Below are 24,291 nucleotides of genomic sequence, written 5' to 3'. Positions count from 1 at the left end.
TATAGTGTCAGGGAGCAGAGGATTAGCGGTTAATAGCTTTATTATAGTGTCAGCGATGTTGGGGGGCGGCGAATTAGGGGTATTTATGTTTATTTAATAGTTGCGATGTGGGTGGGCGGCAGATTAGGGGTTAATAAATGTAATATAGTGTTTGCAATGCGGGAGGGCGGCGGTTTAGGTGTTAATAGGTAGTTTATGGTTGTTAGTATACTTTGTAACACTTTAGTTATGAGTTTTGTAAAACATTTTTATTGCGCAAAACTCATAACTACTGCTCTCAGATGGCGGTATGGATCATGTCGGTATAAACTGCAACGTAAGCATGTTAGCTGGACCGCACAACCTGTAATACCAGCGCTATGAAAATCCCACGCAAAAGCGTATTTTTTTTTAGTGCGGAATGGACGTTGCGTTACAGGCTAAAATGCTTGCAGTATAGCAATACCGACACGACTCATAATATGCATTACTGGCCATTACACTGGAATTGCCATATTTTCAGCGTTAAAAGCTGTAACGCAAAACTCGTAATCTAGGTGATAGTTATTTTCTTATGACACTAGTTTAAGAAGCATATGTATTATATATAGCTGATGTAAACGCTCCACATTAGGAAAAAAAAAAAATTATGGGGTAACACCATGAGTTACCGCACCAGATGACACCAACCCTAGTGACACCATTGCCCTGTTCCAAAGAGCTTACAGTCTACAGGTTAAGGGTGCAGACACATAAGGTTTAGGGTAGTTTGTCACGTGTAATGTAGTGGCAGCAGTGAGTCAAAGCAGTTCAAGGTTTATTTTGGGTAGGATGAAAAATAGAGGAGAGATGGTAAGCTTCTTTAAATAGGTGAGTTTTCAAAGCAATGGAGACAGTCATATGGAGTGGGGTAGAGAGTTCCTGAGAACAGGAGCATCACATAAGAAATCTTGGAGGCAGGAAAGAGAAACGTAGATAATAGGAGTATAGAGACGTAGGTCAGAGTATGATCAAAGAGGACAGGTCAGGGAGTATTTGTTGATGAGAGAGGAAATATAATTAGGAGTGAGGCGGTTGAGTGCTTTGTAAGTTAGGGTTAATACTTTGAATTGTATTCTGGAGTGTATGGGATGCCAGCATAGATATTGGCAGAGCGTTGCAGCTCATGTACTGTAGATTGGCAACTTAGGTTGATGTAATACTCCTGACCAATATAAAATTGGTTTTGTTGCTCTTGTGTTTTAAGTCTCAGCAAAATGGTTATATTTACTAAGATCATAAACTGTGAGCTAATTAGTAACAAATACAGTAATGAATGACACTGGAAAAGAAACAACGTGTGTTTATTATAACACAGGTTTCCTATGAGCAGTGTTAGAATAGCAGTCTCAAGTTTCTGCTTAATGACTTGGTTAGAGGTATAATGTTCAGCAGGAATAATCACTTCAACAAGTTGTAACAGGTGTTTCAATAGTATCGCAAACAAACTTCACACACTCTCACTGGAATAAAATATTTACAAGTCCCACACATTCTTTCACATCCTTTTGGAAGCATATATGAATATAACTGGTTGTTCAGTCACAGGTTAATACGTTTAGTGCTTACGAGTTCTTAGAGGATTTATCGGCATATAATCTTACCACTTCAGTCTCTAAGTAAGCGATCACAGTACCTTTGTCTTGGGAGGAATATACCTGATGTGAGAAAAGATCCGGAGGTTTGTTTGTCCGACAGCGTGTGGAGGAGTGAGAAGCCGGTGAGAGTGTGACTTACTTCCGGTTGCGGTTAGGATGATCCGATACACAGCTGATGCTGGAAACTCACACAGAGCTAAATATTGCGGCTGAAAAAAAGGCTGAATAGCTGAATGTGATAAAGGTTTGATTTGAATAAACCTCAAGGTGTTAAACCTAGTAAAGGTTATAACAAGCTGAATAATTCAAAGGTTAAATAAACAGAGACCTGGTCTTAAGAACTATGAATATAAAGCTAAACTCTTAACAGAGCAGGCTTAAACAAAGTACATCAATTAACAGGCAGTTTGAATATGGCAATGTGAGGTTTAAATAGGGTTTGGCTGTTGGTAGGAGGGATCAGTCCTTAAAGGTATATTACATCTCCCCCCCGTTAAGGAATCACCCCCGGTGATTCAGGGTGAGGTTTAGATGGGTAACGGAGATGAAAACGCCTAAGGAGTCTTGGAGCGTTAATCTCCGAGTGATGTTGCCAAGAATTCTCTTCTGGTCCATAACCCTTCCATTGAATCAGATATTCCAATTTCCTTCTCCTAATGCGAGAATCTAGGATTCTTTCTACCTCAAACTCTTCTTGATTGTTTAGGAGTATGGGAGGAGGAACTGTCAAATCTAATCTGTTTCGGTCTGAAGTATACGGTTTTAATAATGAGACATGAAATGTATTATGTATTTTGTAATGTTGTGGTAGCTTTAATCTCACTGCATTAGGATTGATGATTTTGTCAATTGAAAAAGGTCCTATATACTGATTAGCTAATTTTTTACTTGGTATCTGTAACCTTAGATATTTAATAGAAAGAAGTACCTGATCACCTAACTTATAGTCTGGTGAGGGTCTGTGTCTTTGGTCATAATAATGTTTTTGTCTGTCTTTAGCTTGAACGAGGTGTGCCTTTATTTGTTCTAATCGATCTTGTAAGGTATTGAGATAAGTTGTAGCACCTGGAGAATTGACTGGAGTATTTGAAAGAGTGATTGATGTGGGGTGATAACCATATGTGGCAAAAAATGGGGACATCTTTGTTGAAGAGGATAGAGAGTTATTGTATGAAAATTCTGCCAAAGGGAGGTATGTTACCCAATCATCTTGTAAATGTGTAATATAACACCTGAGGTACTGTTCTAATGTTTGATTTAATCGTTCGGTTAACCCATTGGTTTGTGGGTGGAATGCTGTGGAGTATCGTGTGTCAATCTTTAGTGACTTACAGAGTGATCTCCAGAAAGCGGAGGTGAATTGAGTACCCCTGTCAGTTATAATGGTGGATGGTAAACCATGTAGGCGAACAATAGCTCTAATGAATGCTTTTGCTGTTATAAAGGCACTAGGAAGAGCCTTTAAAGGTGTGAAGTGAGCTAATTTGGTTAATTGATCCACTACAACAAATATTGTATTATACTGTTGTGAATCTGGTAAATCAACAATGAAGTCCATGGATATGGTACTCCATGGTCTATCAGGAATCGGCAGTGACGTCAGGTATCCTATAGGTTTCCTATGCTCAGCCTTGTTTCTGGCACAGACATCACAGCCTATGACGTAGTCAGAAATAGTCTTTTCCATATGAGGCCACCAAAAGTTCCTTTTAGTTAACTCAATGGTCTTTTGGATTCCTGTATGTCCAGATAATACATTGTCATGGGTATTGTTCAATATGAGTTGTCGTTGAGACTCAGGAATGAATAATCTTCCATTATGGTAAAATAATCCTGTTGTTGAATCCTTAACGCACTCTGGTGGTATTGAAGTCTCATCTTTCAGAGCTGATAATATTTCAGTCTCTAAACCAGTGAGTGCTCCCAAAAATTTTTCTTCTGGTATAATTGGTGTTGAGATGTGTTGTGGCAAACTGGAATCAAACTGTCTTGATAAAGCGTCAGCTTTCGCATTTGCACTTCCTGGTCGGTATGTTATTAAAAAATTGAACCGATCCATAAAAAGTGCCCATCTTACTTGACGGGAAGAAAGTGTCTTGTTAGTCCTTAAGTATTCTAGGTTCTTATGATCGGTATAAATCAGAAAGGGTTCTTTAGTTCCTTCTAAGAGGTGTCGCCAATGTTCTAGTGAACGTTTTATAGCTAGTAACTCTTTGTCACCAATAGAATAATTACTTTCTGCTGGTAAGAAAGTCTTTGAATAGAAAGCAATGGGATGAATCAGTTTGGTGTCCCTGTTCTGTTGTGATAATACTGCTCCAATTCCAGAATTGGAAGCATCTACTTCCAATATGAATGCTTGATTGTAGTCTGGTAAAGTTAAAACTGGTGCTGAGGTGAAAAGCTCTTTTAGCTTAGTAAAAGCTTCTTGGGACTCTTTTGTCCAACAGAATTTATGATTGCTACTAGTTAGTTGAGATAGTGGTTTTACAACTGAGGAAAACCCTTTGATAAATTTCCTGTAAAAATTTGCAAACCCCAGAAACCTCTGGAGTGAGCGTGTGGTAGTGGGTTTTGGCCATTCTATAATAGCCTGAATCTTTTGTTGATCCATCTCAATCTTGTTGGGTTTTAGAATATAACCCAGGAATTTTATTTCTGATGTATGAAAGATACATTTTTCTAACTTAGCGTATAACTTATTTTGTCTAAGTCTAGTTAAAACCCAACGAACGTGTTTCTCATGTTCAGCTATATTTTTTGAATATATTAAGATATCATCCAAATAGATTATGACGCAAACATCTGTGAGATCGTGGAATATCTCATTTATGAAATGCTGGAAGGTTGCCGGAGCATTGCATAATCCGAAGGGCATAACGTTATATTGGAACAATCCGTATCTGGTGCGGAAAGCAGTCTTCCACTCATCACCCTTCTTGATACGGATTAGATTATAAGCTCCTTTTAAATCCAGTTTTGAAAATACAGTGGCCCCCGTAAGTCTTTCTAGTAACTCAGGGATTAAAGGGAGTGGATATCGGTTCTTTACTGTGATCTTATTTAGAGCTCTGTAGTCGATAATTGGACGTAAAGTTCCATCTTTGTTTTTTACAAAGAATATCCCAGCCGCTGCTGGAGAGGTTGAATGAGTAATGAAACCCTTTCTCAGATTATCATCCAAATAGGTACGTAAATCTTGGAGCTCATTTTGGTTCATTGGATAAATTTTGCCATGAGGTATTTGTGATCCTGGAATAATGTCAATGGGGCAGTCAAATGCTCTATGTGGAGGCAAATTTTCAGCTTCTTTCAAATCGAATACGTCTGCCAGATCCTGATATACACATGGAATACCCTGCTCCATAGTAGCTATAGAACAGTGAGGATAACAAGTCTTAGTACAATAGGTTGAGTTTAGGTTTACTGTGTTTTGTGTCCAATCTATTTCAGGATTATGAATAACTAACCATGTATAACCTAAGATGACTGAGTGCTGTGCTATAGGTATAATATCAAAAGTTACATATTCAGTGTGTGCCTTGGATGTGGTTATTAAAAGTGGTATGGTGTGATGAGTGATTGGTCCATTCTGAATGAATGTACCATCAATTAACTTCACAAAAACTGGGTTTGTTTTGCACACAGTGGGTATTTTATTCTTTTTTACATAATCAGTGTCAATATAATTTCCAGTCGCCCCAGAATCTATTAGTCCTTCAGTCTGTAGGTTGTCTTGATCCCACTGTAAGGAAAGGGGAATAGTTAGATGTTGTGTCTTAGAGGTGTTATATATTTGTTTGATAGATTCTGTCTTACCCTTTCTTTGTTTTGATAGTAATGGACATTCACTAACAGAGTGCTCCTTATGTGCACAATATAAACAGAGATTTGACAATCTTCGTCTTATCTTTTCTTCTGAGGTAAGTGGACCCCTTATAGTTCCTATTTCCATAGGTATAGGGTTAGATAAAGTCTTTTCTTGTGATGTAGGTGAGGGATAAGTGCGTCTAGAGAGTGTCTCATAAACTGATTTTTCTACTTTGCGCTCTCTTAGACGTCTGTCCAGAGTAATGCAGACTTTTATGAGAGCTGATAATGTCTCAGGCATTTCTATTCGTGAGAGCTCATCTTTTAAGCTCTCAGATAATCCCAGCCTGAACTGATTTCTGAGGCTGACCTCATTCCATTTGGAGTCTGAAGCCCACATCTGAAAGTCAGTGATGAACTCTTCCACGGTTCTTTTGCCCTGTTTAAGAGCTCGAAGTTTGGTCTCTGCGTTAATCTGTGTGTTAGTGTCCTCATATAAGATAGACATAGCAGAGAAAAAATCCTGCAATGAATCCATTACAGGATCGTTTGTTTCATACAGCCTATTGGCCCATGTTCTAGGTTCCCCCAGTAAGTAAGATATAGTAGTGCAAACTTTTATTCTCTCACTATGGTAAGTCCTAGGTCTCAAAGTAAATAACAAATTGCATGCATTTTTGAAATCTCTGAAAACTGATCGTTTACCTGAAAAAGGAGTAGGAGGCTGAATTTGAGGTTCAGGAGTAGCCTGCTCCTTAGGGGTTAAACATTCCTTTAGTAAGGCTTTTAAAGCTGTATTCTCTGCTTGCACCTCTGTTAAGCCACGTGCAAGGTAATCCAACTTTTGATGTATGTTAGAGAATTCATTCTGAATCTCTTGTGGTTCCATGGCTTAAAGAGTAAACAAACAGATATTTTGGGCCTGTTAATACTGTAATACTCCTGACCAATATAAAATTGGTTTTGTTGCTCTTGTGTTTTAAGTCTCAGCAAAATGGTTATATTTACTAAGATCATAAACTGTGAGCTAATTAGTAACAAATACAGTAATGAATGACACTGGAAAAGAAACAACGTGTGTTTATTATAACACAGGTTTCCTATGAGCAGTGTTAGAATAGCAGTCTCAAGTTTCTGCTTAATGACTTGGTTAGAGGTATAATGTTCAGCAGGAATAATCACTTCAACAAGTTGTAACAGGTGTTTCAATAGTATCGCAAACAAACTTCACACACTCTCACTGGAATAAAATATTTACAAGTCCCACACATTCATTCACATCCTTTTGGAAGCATATATGAATATAACTGGTTGTTCAGTCACAGGTTAATACGTTTAGTGCTTACGAGTTCTTAGAGGATTTATCGGCATATAATCTTACCACTTCAGTCTCTAAGTAAGCGATCACAGTACCTTTGTCTTGGGAGGAATATACCTGATGTGAGAAAAGATCCGGAGGTTTGTTTGTCCGACAGCGTGTGGAGGAGTGAGAAGCCGGTGAGAGTGTGACTTACTTCCGGTTGCGGTTAGGATGATCCGATACACAGCTGATGCTGGAAACTCACACAGAGCTAAATATTGCGGCTGAAAAAAAGGCTGAATAGCTGAATGTGATAAAGGTTTGATTTGAATAAACCTCAAGGTGTTAAACCTAGTAAAGGTTATAACAAGCTGAATAATTCAAAGGTTAAATAAACAGAGACCTGGTCTTAAGAACTATGAATATAAAGCTAAACTCTTAACAGAGCAGGCTTAAACAAAGTACATCAATTAACAGGCAGTTTGAATATGGCAATGTGAGGTTTAAATAGGGTTTGGCTGTTGGTAGGAGGGATCAGTCCTTAAAGGTATATTACAGTTGATGAGCCTAGTTGAAGCATTCATAATAGATTAGAGGGGGAAAGGTGGTGTTTGGAAAGGCTATTTAGATATGGATAGCAGTAGCCAATGCCTAACAAAATGATGGAATTAATTATTATTATTATATATTGTAGTTTGCTGAGTATTGGGAGGATAATTTAATGCAGTTGTGATATCTGAAGACCAGCTTTTAGCGCATCAGGTTTTGCTTAAGTGCAAACAGTTTATTTTCAATTATAGGAGCACTGAGCTGACAACAATGAGAGTGTGAGAGTGAGAGTGAGTGAGAGTGAGTGAGTGAGTGAGTGAGAGTGAGTGAGAGTGAGTGAGTGAGTGTGAGTGAGTGAGAGTGAGTGAGAGAGAGTGAGTGAGTGAGAGTGAGTGAGTGAGAGTGAGTGAGTGAGTGTGAGTGAGAGTGAGTGAGTGAGTGTGAGTGAGTGAGAGTGAGTGAGTGAGAGTGAGAGTGAGTGAATTTGAGTAAGAGTGAGTGAGAGTGAGTGAGAGTGAGTGAGAGTGAGTGAGAGTGAGTGAGAGTGAGTGAGAGAGTGTGAGAGTGAGTGAGAGTGAGTGAGAGTGAGTGAGTGAGAGTGAGTGTGAGTTAGTGTGAGTGAGTGAGAGAGTGAGCGAGTGTGAGTGAGAGTGAGTGAGTAAGAGTGAGTGAGTGAGAGTGAGAGAGAGTGAGTGAGTGAGTGAGTGTGAGTGAGTGAGAGTGAGTGAGAGTGAGTGAGAGTGAGTGAGTGAGTGAGAGTGTGAGAGAGCTCAGCCAGTCACCACTTACAAGGTGTCCCATAATAGACTGGTCCTAACGCTATGAAATTAGCCAAACTAAGCTGAATAATACAATTCTAATATATCAAAGTAGAATTTCCAATCTCTCATCCAGACTGCATGGGATGAGGCTTCCTGGCTACATATTTTTTCACATATTTTGAACTTGTTTCTCAATGCTGCAAAAAGTTGCCTTCTTAATATTTCTTAACACTATGAAGTTAGCCAATACAATTCTAATATACCAAAGTGAAATTCCAACATTACAATACTATACCTCTCATCCAGACTGCATGGGATGAGGATTCTGGCTTTATATACACACAGTTAAATAACATTATCTGAAACACACCTGAACTGGGTGGAGTGCTTTAAACCAAAGGGCTTTGGTCAGTTTCCCTAGTGATAACTCAGCAAGAAATTTTGATTAAGCACATCTAATAAAAGCATATGTTTTTAAATCCACATATTGTGGGAGTGCTGCCAAAGTGACCAAAATAAATATAATAAAGAAACAGGTATTGGCGCACCTCCAAACACATGAGACCACATATTATTTCACATATTTTAAACTTTTTTATTAATGCTGCAATTTTTTGCAGCATTAAGAAAAAAGTTTAAAATATGTGAAATAATATGTGGTCTCATGTGTTTGGAGGTGCGCCAATACCTGTTTCTATATTATATTTATTTTGGTCACTTTGGCAGCACTCCCACAATATGTGCATTTAAAAACATATGCTTTTATTAGATGTGCTTAATCAAAATTTCTTGCTGATTTATACATAGGAAACATTCTACTATGTGCTGAGCATTGAAATGTGAAATATTTAAAGTAAATAGTTAAAAACTTTATTAAATATGAATATTGCATAAATAGGCTTTTTCATGTTTTCATCTACTTAACTGCAAAGGGCTTGAATGCACCAATATATATATATATGTATATATTTATGTGTTTAAATGTGTATATAATATGTATATATGTAAATACATATAAACACATGTAAATACATATGTACATGCATATAAGCATATATATATATATATACATACACACACATATCCATCTTTAGACATACCTAAGATCTTATATCCTTGAGCTTTTATAACTCTTTTGTGCAATATTATTTTTGAATGATTTTTATTAGATAGTGTTATCATGAGTGTAGCTGTACATTACAAAGTATATGTGATGTGTGACCCTTTTTTTTTTTTTGCAAAACAGTTAACCAGAGCTCTGAGGTCACGGTAATCATTGTTGCGTAAATTGTGATTGCACTTGTGTGTTCGCATTTATTTTCAACTTGCGCGCAAACTGACCCAAAAACCTGATATCGCTCATGCGCAACTGATAGCGCTCCACTCGTAATGTGGCCCACAATAGTTAAATTAAATAAACAATACATATGGTAGAATCTCTGTTTTGCTAAATTATTTATGGCACATAATATTATTGTTTTCTAAATTGTTCTGAAAAATAAACACATCCAAATTATGTTTGAGTTTAATTTTGTTCTCTAAATACATTTAAAGGGGCACTAAAACCAAAGGTTTTTTCTTTCATGATTCAGATAGATCATGTGATTTTAAACAACTTTCCAATTTACTTCTGTTATCTAATTTGCTTTATTCTCTCAGTAATCTTTGTTATAAAAGGATACCTAGGTATGCTCAGACGCTGCTGATTAGTTACTGCACATATATGCTTCATGTTATTGACTCCTTCAATGTTCCCACTAGTGCATTGCCGCTTCATGGATTTCATGCCATTGTAAGTATCTTTTATAGATTATATTCTGCTGGATAAAAAGAGTTTTTTTTACTTTTCTGAACTCAACACTGTTTGTTGTTGTTTTTCTATTTTGTACTGTTTTGTATTCCCAATTACTTTTTATATCACTGTAGAGAATTAAGGGCCACTAAAGTCAAAATGTATGTTTCATTATTCCGATAAAGCATGCTATTTAAAAAAAACATGCACATTTTTTTTCTGCACACTTTCTGGGGCTTCAGCTCCTACTGAGCATGTGTAAAAGTGCACAGGTATATGCAGTTTGTGATTAGCTGACGGCTGTCACGTGATACAAGGGAAGAGAAAATTTGATTCATTTTTTAATTTGCAAGAAAATATTCTACTGCTCATTTGTGAATTGTCTTTGAATTGTGCATTTTTTAATTATTCAATATTACTGTATTTTGTGGTCCATTTAAAATGTAATGAATATTGTTCCTTTAAGATAATGTTTATATTTGAAATAGCTGATTAATAGCCATAATTCTACTGGAGTTATTTCATTATGAGAAAAAAAAAAATGACTAGTGAAATCAGAGATTTCCTTTGCTATATTTGTGACTGGTGTATTTACAGATTCTATACCAGGTTTATTCTTAGTAATTGGAGAATACTAGAGCACAAGGAAAAGCAAGGACAAAAGTGTGAAATCCTTTAAACATCTTTTATTCCCATGCACAGATTCTCCTTACAAATGCTAAAACAAATGGAGCGATTTGCAAAAACTGTTTGGTTTCCAGTGTCTTCAACTCTGGCGTGTAATATCACCACTGCCCTCCTCAACTGACTCCACAGCGGGTACAGGGTTTAGCCTCAAGATGTTTCCCGATCTCTCTTGATCGCTTTCTCAAGTGGATTTTAAATCTTTTTCTTATTAGGTTGATACATTTGTTAATCCCATCCATACACATTTTAAATATTGGAGTATTTTTAGCCTCCATTAAAAATGTATTCTGCAATGGAAGCCTTCTTTATAATTGAATGAAATGCTGGCATTTGTGTGACATCATATAGGGCTATACATCAATATTATACTCTGCATGTGGGCATTTTAGTGTTCACCTGGGTGGTGGTTCTCCTAAGGTCTTTGCCACCTTCCTATCAATTATTGCCTCGTGATCTGAGATAATTGAGAGTTCTAGTTTATTAAAGTCAAGTAAATTTAGTAAATGTGTGAGTTTCTCAAGTAAAGGTATAATCTTCCTAGAGACTTATGATAACCCCATGGGGCGTATTATCAAGCTCCGTATAGAGCTTGATGCCCCGTGTTTCCGGCGAGCCGGAATGACCGCTGCTCCTTAAACTGTCCGCCTGCTCTGAGGCGGCAGACAGAGATCAACCCGATCAAATGCGATCAGGTAGATTGACACCTCTTGCTAGCGGCCGATTGGCCGCAAATTTGCAGGGGGCGGCATTGTACCAACAGTTCACAAGAACTGCTGGTGCAATGATAAATGCCTAGAGCGTATACTGTCAGCATTTATCGATGTGCAGCGGACATAGTCCGCATTATCGGATCATGTCCGCTCACACATTAATAAATAGGCCCCCATATATTTTATTTATTTTTTGGCAGGCTCTTTGCTCTGTAAAGTTAGATGCTTTAGATGTATGTTCTTTCAGGTATGGCAATACTATGTTGTGGTTGTTCTGGCATTGTTCACTCTCTGTGGTTTTGTAGCTTCATATGCCAGTTTTTTCTATACAATCAATAAAAGGAAAATATACATTTTCTCATTTGCACTTGTGAAAAGAAAACATTAAAACAGAATGCAATAATATGTATTTAAATATCTACTTATTTTTTACTCATCAAGTTGTTGCACCATCTGATCCACTTAATCAGAAATTAATATAAGAGTAGTGGGTTAAGAAAAATAGATAATACAGGTACAACATCATTTATCCAAACTGTGGGATCAGAAAAAGTTTGGATTTCAGAATATTTGTAAATTTGCATTTGTAAAGTGTAAACAGTATTGTATGTTGTTTAGGCAATATGTATGTGTCATAACACAGCTTATACATGTTGCAGGGATACCAGGTCCCATGAGCTGTAGGGGACCATAAAAAGCCAGTCTATGGCCTCTATTTATCAAGCCGTCAACCGCAAATACGCTGGAATTCCGCAGCGTATTTGTTGAGAGCCTGATTCGCCTTAGTTATCAAACCCTACAGACCGGCAAAAGTAGAATTTAGTGACGTAACATACGATCTGCCGGACTCAGTCCGACACAAATCGATGCTTATGTCACTGCAGATGTTCCGAATGCAAGTTCGGCACTATCTGACTACTTTTGCTAGTTATCAAATAACTAGCAGGTACGCTCAGCACTTTTCCGGCCCAGTGTACCTGGTTTTCAATCTGCCGCCCTGGAGGTGGCGGATACCATAGGAATCAATGGGAGTGAAGCAGCGAAAGCTTATGTTCGCTGCTGCCCGATATCCCATTGATTCCTATGGGAATGTCTACACCTAACACCCTAACATGTACCCCGAGTCTAAACACCCCTAATCTGCCCCCTCTACACCGCCGCCACCTACATTATACTTATTAACCCCTAAACCGCCGCTCCAGGACCCCGCCACAACTAAAGTGTTTAACCCCTAAACCGCCGCTTCCAGAGACCACCACCACCTACATTATACTTATTAACCCCTAATCTGCCCCCCCTACACCGCCGCCACCTATATTATATTTATTAACCCCTAATCTGCCCCCCCTACACTGCCTCCACTATATTAAATGTATTAACCCCTAAACCTAAGTCTAACACTAACCCTAACACCACCTAACTTAAATATAATTTAAATAAATCTAAATAAAATTATTCCTATTTAAAACTAAATACTTACCTATAAAATAAACCCTAAGCTAGCTACAATATAACTAATAGTTACATTGTAGCAATTTTAGGATTTTTTTTTATTTTACAGGCAACTTTGTATTTATTTTAACTAGGTAGAATAGTTATTAAATAGTTATTAACTATTTAATAGCTACCTAGTTAAAATAAATACAAATGTACCTGTAAAATAAAACCTAACCTAAGTTACAACTACACCTAACACTACACTATCATTAAATTAATTACCTACATTAACTACAATTTACTACAATTAAATAAAATTATCCAAAGTCCAAAACCCCCCCCACTAAATTACAGAAAATAATAAAATAATTACAAGTTTTTAAACTAATTACACCTAATCTAATCCCCCTAATAAAATAAAAAAGCCCCCCAAAATAATAAAAAGCCCTACCCTATACTAAATTACAAAAATCCCCCCAACATTAAAACCCACCACCCACATTAAAAAACTTGTAATTATTTTATTATTTTCTGTAATTTAGTTTTTTTTTTTTTTTTTGGACTTTAGATAATTTTATTTAATTGTAGTTAATTGTAGTTAATGTAGGTAATTAATTTAATGATAGTGTAGTGTTAGGTGTAATTGTAACTTAGGTTAGGTTTTATTTTACAGGTACTTTTGTATTTATTTTAACTAGGTAGCTATTAAATAGCTATTTAATAACTATTCTACCTAGTTAAAAAAATACAAAGTTGCCTGTAAAATAAAAATAAATCCTAAGCTAGCTATAATGTAACTATTAGTTATATTGTAGCTAGCTTAGGGTTTATTTTAGAGGTAAGCATTTAGTTTTAAATAGGAATAATTTTATTTAGATTTATTTAAATTATATTTAAGTTAGGGGGTGTAAGGTTTAGTGTTAGACTTAGGTTTAAGGGTTAATACATTTAATATAGTGGCGGCGGTGTAGGGGGGACATATTAGGGGTTAATAAATATAATGTAGGTGGCGGTGGGCTCCGGGAGCGGCGGTTTAGGGGTTAAACACTTTATTTAGTTGCGGCAGGGTCCGGGAGCGGCAGGATAGGGGTTAATAACTTTATGTAGGTTGCAGCGGTATAGGGGGCGGAATATTAGGGGTTAATAAGTATAATATAGGTGGCGGTGGGCTCCGGGAGCAGCATTTTAGGCTGGGGGCCCGCACGGGCGCGCGCGCGTGCACGGGAGGGTGGGGGCGGGCGCGTGCACGGGGAGGGAGCGGGTGGGAACCGCTACACTACAGAAAATGCTGAAAATAAAAAATGTCAAAAATGTAAAAAAAAAAATTTGATCAGCAAGGTGGTGGGGGTTTGTCTGTGGGGGGGGGAGCTACACTACAGAAAAAACAAACAAACAAAAAAGCACTTTTTATTGCAAACTGGGTACTGGCAGACAGCTGCCAGTACCCAAGATGGCCCCCAATAAGGCAGAGGGGAGGGTTAGAGAGCGGTTTTGGGGGGGATCAGGGAGGTTGGGGGCTAAGGGGGGGATCCTACACAGTAGCATATGTAAGTATGCTAAAAAAAAATATATATTTTTTTAAAAACCCTTTTATTTTAGTACAGGCAGACTTTCTGCCAGTACTTAAGATGGCGGGGACAATTGTGGGGTGGGGGAGGGAAGGGAGCTGTTTGGGAGGGATCAGGGGGTGGGATGTGTCAGATGGGAGGCTGATCTCTACACTAAAGCTAAAATTAACCCTGCAAGCTCCCTACAAACTCCCTAATTAACCCCTTCACTGCTAGCCATAATACACGTGTGAGGCGCAGCAGGATTTAGCGGCCTTCTAATTACCAGAAAGCAACGCCAAAGTCATATATGTCTGCTATTTCTGAACAAAGGGAATCCCAGACAAGCATTTACAACCATTTATGCCATAATTGCACAAGCTGTTTGTAAATGATTTCAGTGAGAAACCTAAAATTGTGAAAAATGTTACGTTTTTTTTAATTTGATCGCATTTGGCGGTGAAATGGTGGCATGAAATATACCAAAATGTGCCTAGATCAATACTTGGGGTTGTCTACTACACTACACTAAAGCTAAAATTAACCCTACAAGCTCCCTAAAAGCTACCTAATTAACCCCTTAACTGCTGGGCATAATACACTTGTGGTGCGCAGTGGCATTTAGCGGCCTTCTAATTACCAAAAAGCAACGCCAAAGCCATATATGTCTGCTATTTCTGAACAAAGGGGATCCCAGAGAAGAATTTACAACCATTTATGCCATAATTGCACAAGTTGTTTGTAAATAATTTCAGTGAGAAACCGAAAGTTTGTGAAAAAATTTGTGAAAAAGTGAACGATTTTTTGTATTTGATCGCATTTGGCGGTGAAATGGTGGTATGAAATATACCAAAATTGGCCTAGATCAATACTTTGGGATGTCTACTAAAAAAAATATATACATGTCAAGGGATATTCAGGGATTCCTGAAAGATATTAGTGTTCTAATGTAACTAGCGCTAATTTTGGAAAAAAATGGTTTGGAAATAGCAAAGTGCTACTTGTATTTATGGCCCTATAACTTGCAAAAAAAGCAAAGAACATGTAAACATTGGGTATTTATAATCTCAGGACAAAATTTAGAAACTATTTAGCATGGGTGTTTTTTGGTGGTTTTAGATATGTAACAGATTTTGGGGGTCAAAGTTAGAAAAAGTGTGTTTTTTCCATTTTTCCTCATATTTTATCATTTTTTTTATAGTAAATTATATGATATGATGAAAATAATGGTCCATTTAATGGCGAGAAAGACGGTATATAATATGTGTGGGTACAGTAAATGAGTAAGAAGAAAATTACAGCTAAACACAAACACCGCAAAAATGTAAAAATAGCCTTGGTCCCAAATGGACAGAAAATGGAAAAGTGCTGTGGTCATTAAGGGGTTAAACAACTTTCCAATTCACTTTTATCATCAAATTTGCTTTGTTCTCTTGATATTCTTTGTTTAAAGCTAAACCAAGGTAGGCTCAAATGCTAATTTATAAAACCTTGAAGGCCGCTCAATATTTTAATGCATTTGTAAGTTTTTTTCACAGCTAGAGGGCGTAAGTTCATGTGTGCCATACAGATAACATTGTGACCACGCCCGTGGATTTACAAGTGAGAGGGCACTGATTGGCTAAATGCAAGTCTGTCAAAAGAACTGAAATAAGTGGGCAGTCTACAAAGGCTTAGATACAAGGTAATCACAGATGTAAAAAGTATTTTTCTATAACAGTGTTGGATATGCAAAATGGGGGACTGGGTAATAAAGGGATTATCTATATTTTTAAACAATAACAATTCTGGAGTAGACTGTCCCTTTAACTTTGGGGGAAGCCCGACATTTTTTTTTGCACCAGGACCCTCTGTTGAGTAGGTTCACTACTGATGCAACCTAAAGGTGGTTTGATATAATTTTTAACCCCTTAACGACCAGCACCGTACCCTGTAGGATGCTGCTGTCCTGGGCCTCTCCCTGCTGCAATCTTGCTAACAGTAGCGAGATTGCACTATTTCTGGGTGCCTCACAAGCGGGAGTGTACAAAAAATAGAAGGGCAGAGGTACAGATGCACAGAGGACCACTCTGTGGCCCTCTCTGCATCGGGCAACGGTGGTGCCGAATGTTGGTGGAGTGGGAGGGTAAGGAGGGAGGCAGGTGGTGGCCCATCGCTGCTGGGGGGCAGTAGTGGGTGGGACCACTACAGAAAATAAACAACATCTGAGAGCAGCAGGGAGAGGGAAGGAGGAAGGGGGGAGGAGGTTGGTTATAGTTGAGGGGTGAGAAATCAATTTGGGAGGGGGATGTGGATGGGAGGGGTGGTAAATGAGGTTGCGGGACAGCTACACTACAGAAAAAATGGTTTTTTTTTTTTTTTTTATTGTTAGCTAAATATTATAAATCATGGAAAACTGGGTACTGGCAAATAGCTGTCAGTACCTAAGATGGTGGAAATAAGTTAGAGGGGGGAGGGTTAGATAGCTTTTTGGGATCGATCAGGGAGGTGGGAAGGTAAGGGGATTATCCTACACTGAAGAACATAATTATAATTTAAAAAAATAATAAAATAAAAAAGCTCTAATACTGCATACTCGCAGACTTTTGACAGTACTTAAGATGGGGTGACCAGTGGGGGAGGGAAGAGAGCTGTTTGAAAGGGATCAGGGAGGAATCAGGGGGTGGGAAGTGTCAGGTGGGAGACCAATCTACACTAAAGCTAAAATTAACCTTACAAGCTGCCTAATTAATCCCTTCACTGCTGGGCATAATACAAGTGTGGTGTGCAGCTGTACTTAGTGGCCTTTTAGTTACTAAAAAGCAATGGCAAAGCATATATATGTCTTCTATCTCTGAACAAAGGGAAATCCAAAGAAGCTTTTACAACAAATTGTGCCATAATTGCACAAGCTATTTGTAAATAATTTCAGTGAAAATCCTAACGTTTGTGAAAAAGTTAAGGATGTTTTTTTTATTTGATCACATTTGGTTGTGAAATGGTGGCATGAAATATACCAAAAGGGGCCTAAATCAATACTTTGGGTTGTTTACTAAAAACAAAAATATATCGTTTTCATAAATAAATTAGAAAAAAAAAAACAAGACTCTATTTCTGTTTAAATGGGGTAATGGCAAAAATGCTAAAAATGCTCTTGTTTTTTTGGGGGAAGATTTAGTCTGAAAGGCCTGGTCCTTAATACTTGTGTGTATATATAGTACCATTAGAAAGATACTATGGTACTGTAATCAGAAAATATTTATAGACTATCATTTGCATTTTAGAACACCCAATCTTTTCTACCTATGTCTTTGCTTTGGTCTTTGACTTCCTTGATAAGTTTTTTATAATTTTACTTTAAAAAAAAGTAATAATTATAAAGTCTGGATTTAAGAATAATTCAGAATTTTGGAATATGCACCTGTACTGATATTTTGGATACATTTACTTTTGAAAGGTTCAATTGGCAAATTGTTTCTTGATCTTTGCTGCAAAAACTTCCAAAACATATTCTCTGCAATGGTGTTCATAGATAATAAAAGGCCATTAATATTTTTTTTTTATGTTATCTCTAATAATTGTAAAGCTTTGTTTTGTTTTACTTTTCAGTATATATTAAGAATATGTTTTAATAGTCATACAATGAGTTACATTTCTAAATATAAGTGGGCCAGATTACAAGTGGAGCGTTATTTAACTGTGCTAGTATTAAGCTTTTTGCATGTGTCAGGTAGTGCTTGTATTACAAGTTGAAAGTAAACTGTTTTCATTTCACGCTAAACCGATGAGCGTAAAAAGCTGAACTTAGAATATTGCGCAGGTGATAACCTTTTCCCCCATAGAATGCAAAAAAAGTGTAAAAAAGACATATTTGTGCACAAACCCAACAGGAAATAGGAATATTTCACCTAGATTCTTTACATAGAAGAATATGTTCTATGTTTTCATAAATACATAATTCTACATATATCTGATGGTATTTTGATACATATTCTGCTATGTGAAGATCATTGGAATGTGAAACATTTACAGTAAATACACAGTATAACTTTAAAGGACCAGTCAACACATTTGATTTGCATGATCAACAAATGCAAGATAACAAGACAATGCAATATCACTTAGTCTGAACTTCAAATGAGTAGTAGATTTTTTATAACAAATTTCAAAGTTATGTATATTTCCACTCCCCTTGTACCATGTGATAGCAATCAGCCAATCACAAATGCATATACGTATAGTCTGTGAATTCTTGCACATGCTCAGTAGGATCTGGTGTCTCAAAAATTGTAAATATAAAAGACTGTGCACATTTTTTTTAATGGAAGTAAATTGGAAAGTTGTTTAAAATTACATGCTGTATCTGAATCATGAAAATGTAGTTTCCCTTTAATAAATATGAATATTGCATGAATATGCTTTTAACATGTTTTCATCTACTTGACTTCAAAGGGATACAATGTATTTATACTGTATGTATGTACAGTATCTCAGAAAAGTAAGTACACCCCTCACATTTTTGTAAATATTTTATTATATCTTTTCATGTGACAACACTGAAGAAATGACACTTTGCTACAATGTAGTGAGTGTACAGCCTGTATAACAGTGTAAATTTGCTGTCCCCTCAAAATAACTCACACAGCCATTAATGTCTAAACCGTTGGCAACAAAAGTGAATACACCCCTAAGTGGAAATGTCCAAATTGGGCCCAGTTAGCAATTTTCCCTCCCCGGTGTCATGTGACTCATTAGTGTTACAAGGTCTCAGGTGCGAATTGGGAGCAGGTGTGTTAAATTTGGTGTTATCGCTCTCACGCTCTCTCATACTGGTCACTGAAAGTTCACCATGGCACCTCATGGCAAAGAATTCCCTGAGGATATGAAAAAAAGAATTGTAGTTCTACATAAAGATGGCCTAGGATATAAGAAGTTTGCCAATACCCTAAAACTGAGCTGCAGCACGGTGGGCAAGACCATGCAGCGGTTTCACAGGACAGGTTCCACTCAGAACAGGCCTCGCCATGGTCAACCAAAGAAGTTGAGTGCATGTGCTCAGTGTCATATCCAGAGGTTGTCTTTGGGAAATATACATATGAGTGCTGCCAGCATTGCTGCAGAGGTTGAAGGGTGAGGGGTCAGCCTGTCAGTGCTCAGACCATACGCCGCACACTGCATCAAATTGGTCTGCATGGCTGTTGTCCCAGAAGGAAGCCTCTTCTAAAGATCATGTACAAGAAACCCCACAGTTTGCTGAAGACAAGCAGTCTAAAGATATGGATTACTGGAACCATGACCTATGGTCTGATAAGACCAGGATAAATGTATTTAGTTCAGATGGTGTCAGGTGTGTGTGCCAGCAGCCAGGTGAGGAGGAGTACAAAGACAAGTGTGTCTTACCTACAGTCAAGCATGGTGGTGGGAGTGTTATGGTCTGGGCCTGCATGATTGCAGGCCCAGACTATAACAAGCATGTCTCCAGCCCTAAACCCTATTGAGCATCTCTATTGGGGCATCCTCAATGGAATGTGGGGGAGTGCAAGGTCTCTAACATCCACCAGCTCTGTGATGTCGTCATGGAAGAGTGGAACAGGATTCCAGTAGCAACCTGGGAAGTTGTGGTGAACTCCATGCTAAAGAGGGTTAAGGCAGTGCTGGAAAATAATGATGGCCACACAAAATATTAATACTTTGGGCCCAATTTGGACATTTCCACTTAGGGGTGTACTCACTTTTGTTGCCAATGGGGTTTAGAAATGAATGGCTGTTTGTTGAGTTATTTTGAGGGGACAGCAAATGTTATACAGGCTGTACACTCACTACTTTACATTGCATCAAAGTGTCATTTCTTCAGTGTTGTCACATGAAAGATATAATAAAATATTTACAAAAATGTGAGGGGTGTACTCATTTTTGTGAGATACTGTGTATGGATAATATATATACAGCAGCAGCAAGCAGCTGTGGGTAAAGTCCGATGTAATGTAATTCCACCATCTACACTATTTATTTTGTCTCCGCCTGAGGGGTTCAAGGAAGTCTCCCCGCCGATCCTCTGGCATCCAGCCCAAGTGAACCTTGGGGAATGAATTTATACAGAGAAAAAAAAAGGTATTTTAACATAACAGTTGCAATGTCTCTTTAAATTTTTACATCTGATGTTCGATTAGTGTTAGCTCAATCTCTTTTATTTTTCTAGTAGTTTCCCCCAAATAAATTAGAAAACAGACATTTGATGAGGTAAATTATATACTTTGATTCACAAGTGTAAAAATTGTTTATTGTGAACTTTCCATTATGGGGATGATATAAGGTATCCCCCTTGATAATGGAGCTGGAACTGATGCAGCCAAGGCAAGGATAGCTACCTGTTACCTTTCTCCCTATATGGGTTTGTGAGGGGTTTGACTTAGGACCTATATCAGTACTAACTAGGTGGTCCCTAAGATTCTTAAGTTTTCTGTGTGTAGTGAGTGGTGGTATTTATTCCAATGCTTGTTGACTATATGTTTGATGTGCTGGCTAATTGGGCTAAATTGAGTAACTAACACCATATGGTCAGTGTCCTTTACACCCATTTTCTATTCCAATAATTTTGTGGGGTATCCCCTTTTGGTAAATTTCTGCTGCATTTCCTTGAGTCTAAAGTCCACTTCATTCCCATCACTGACTATTCTTTGTACCCTAAGAAGTTAGCTTTTGGGGAGTGAATCTACAAGTTTCCTGGGGTAAAAGCTATTGTAATGCAACAGAGTGTTTCTATCAGTGCCGTTAATAATATAAAGGTCAGTTGTGAGTACATGTCACCTCTTATGTATTACCATATTTAAAAATGATATGGACTCCTCACTACAGGTTAGAGAGAACTCCAATCCCTTTACAGCTGAATTTAGTTCTTTCACATAGTTGTTAAGGGATCCAACGTCACCCCACCATATGCAAAAAGACGTCATCTATGTAACACCACCAAACTGCTCCCATTCTCTTGAATATTTCGCTTTTATAGACAACTATTTCCTCAAATTAACTCATGAACATATTGGCATATGATGGTGCGACATTGGATCCCATAGCTGTGCCCTTCACCTGAATATACCAAGTGTCTTGGAAAAGGAAATAGTTCCAATACAGTACTAGTCTCAATAGATTCTCAAGAAATTCACATTTGAATCGGAATATCTCTTATTTATCCTCCTCAAAGTTTTAACTATAATCCCTATTCCTGTTTCATGTTTTATGGCTGTATATAGACTTTTTACATCCATGGTATACAGCATGAATTTATCAGAATTCAATGAAAGATCAGGAACTTTATTCAAGAAGTATCTTTCAAATAGGAGGACATCTTAGTGACCTCTGTTTGCAAAATCCTGTCTAAGAATTTGGTTATATTAGTGTAAACTGACTCCACACTGAAGACAATTGGTCCTCCAGGGGGTTTCTCTGTGTTTTTGGGTAACGTATAAAATAGGGGTTCTAGGACTTTTAAATTGTCAGATAATCCATCAGTTGTTTGTCTATATGACCCTGTGCAAAACCTCTTTCATCTTATAGATTTACTCCCCAAAAGCCAACTTCTTAGGGTACAAAGAATAGTCAGCGAGGGGAATGAAGTGGACCTTAGACTCAAGGAAATGCAGCAGAAATGTACCAAAAGGGGATACCCCACAAAATTATTACCTTTACAACGGTGGGTCTTGGGGGTCTGTAGCTGCTTAGATGCCTGAGATACAGACTTCTAAGCAGCATGCCCCCTTTGCCTATACTTAACATTGTTACTTTTAAATAAAGTTACACGGTGATGCATCACGTAATTGCGTGTGACGTCACCATGCATAACGTGAAGCCCCGGTGATGTCTGTCACTATACAGGCCCGATTGCTGGGGTAGGAGTTGGTGGGAGTCCCCAGATCTCCCTCAAGGTGGTAGAGTGCTAGAGATGGCTCTGAGCCGTCATTAGCACCAGAGTGGGAAACTCTGCAATGTCATTAGCACTGAAAGGGTTAAACAATTGAGGCGTGAGACAAAAGGTGTCCCTTGGTCAGTGAGTATTTCTTTTGGAATGCAAACCAGTGAAAACACTTGTACTGACTCTTTAGATATATTCTTAGCAGTAGCGTAGTCTAGAATAACCAAAATATACTGGTGATTGAGCCGATTTCTCCAAGGGATCTACGAGGTCCATGCCTATCCTTTCAAAGGGAACATCAACAATTGAGAGAGGTATAAGTGGGGCCCTTAGTTTTGGCTTTGGGGATAACAACTGACATTCTGTACAAGAGGCACAATACCGCTTTATTTCCTCATACACCCCAGGCCAAAAAAATCTTCATAGGACCCTTTCCTGTGTTTTTTCCACCCCCAAGTGCCCCCCTAAAAGATGCGAATTGGCAAAAGATAGTACCCTCCTAGTATAAGATGCTCAATCTCCTGACCACCTTCTGAGATTACTCTGTACAGAAGGTCATTCTTGAGTTTGAAATATGTATATGAACTCTTTGTTTGGCCCTCCACTAGTACTCTACTCCTTGCATTTTGTAATAATAGATCATTTGCCTGGTCACACCCAAAGCTAACATTAGAAATATCCAAAATTCAGGAGTCATTTACAAGTCACCCTTCCTTTATCAGTTACAGGTTGTTGTTATTCTTCTAATATCTCTGACTCAGTACACTGGGTTGCCATACCTTTGCTAGAACGTTTCCCCTTTCATTTAACAAAACTTCAGATAAAGCTTTTTTAAATTTATACCAGCAATGCCGGCATTCCCTTTTGGTTTTACCTCTTTTTGGATGGGTTGCAAACAACTCAGGAGGGGTGAAGGAAACATTTCATGGGGGCTTTTGTCCTTTTTGATTTTTCCTGTTTTGAGGACAATTGAGAATGAATTAGGGAGTAGAACTCAGGAAAATTTCTTCCTATGACCAATTAATATGGCAACCGATGTACAACCACTGCTGAGATTTTTACTTTTCTACCCATAACAAAAACCTCTATTTCTCCAACATAGGTGTGTCCGGTCCACGGCATCATCCTTACTTGTGGGATATTCTCCTCCCCAACAGGAAATGGCAAAGAGCCCAGCAAAGCTGGTCACATGATCCCTCCTAGGCTCCGCCTACCCCAGTCATTCTCTTTGCCGTTGCACAGGCAACATCTCCACGGAGATGGTTAAGAGTTTTTTGGTGTTTAAATGTAGTTTTTATCCTTCAATCAAGTGTTTGTTATTTTAAAATAGTGCTGGTATGTACTATTTACTCTGAAACAGAAAAGAGATGAAGATTTCTGTTTGTAAGAGGAAGATGATTTTAGCAAACGTTACCAAAATCGATTGCTGTTTCCACACAGGACTGTTGAGATGAAGTAACTTCAGTTGGGGGAAACAGTTGGCAGACTTTTCTGCTTGAGGTATGACTGGCCACATTTCTAACAAGACTATGTAATGCTGGAAGGCTGTCATTTCCCCTATGGGGACCGGTAAGCCATTTTCTTAGATTAAGTAAAAGAATAAAGGGCTTCATAAGGGCTTAAAAAACTGGTAGACATTTTTCTGGGCTAAAACGATTACTTTGCTAAGCATATTTTGCAGATTATAACTCTTAATAGTTATTATAATCTTGGGGATTGTTTTAAAAAACGGCAGGCACTGTATTGGACACCTTTTTCAGATGGGGGCCTTTTCTAGTCATAGGCAGAGCCTCATTTTCGCGCCACTAATGCGCAGTTGTTTTTGGAGAGCAAGGCATGCAGATGCATGTGTGAGGAGCTAAGAACCACTGGAAAAGCTTATAGAAGGCGTCATTTGGTATCGTATTCCCCTCTGGGCTTGGTTAGGTCTCAGCAAAGCAGATAGCTGGGACTGTATAGGGGTTAAATGTAAAAACGGCTCCGGTTCCGTTATTTTAAAGGTTAAAGCTTTCAAATTTGGTGTGCAATACTTTTAAGGCTTTAAGACACTGTGGTGAAATTTTGGTGAATTTTGAACAATTCCTTCATACTTTTTCACATATTCAGTAATAAAGTGTGTTCAGTTTAAAATTTAAAGTGACAGTAACGGTTTTATTTTAAAACGTTTTTTTGTGCTTTGTTGACAAGTTTAAAC

This window comes from Bombina bombina, chromosome 4, assembly GCF_027579735.1.
Source record: "Bombina bombina isolate aBomBom1 chromosome 4, aBomBom1.pri, whole genome shotgun sequence".
Classification (NCBI taxonomy): Eukaryota; Metazoa; Chordata; class Amphibia; order Anura; family Bombinatoridae; genus Bombina; species Bombina bombina.
This window is presented reverse-complemented; position numbering follows the sequence as displayed.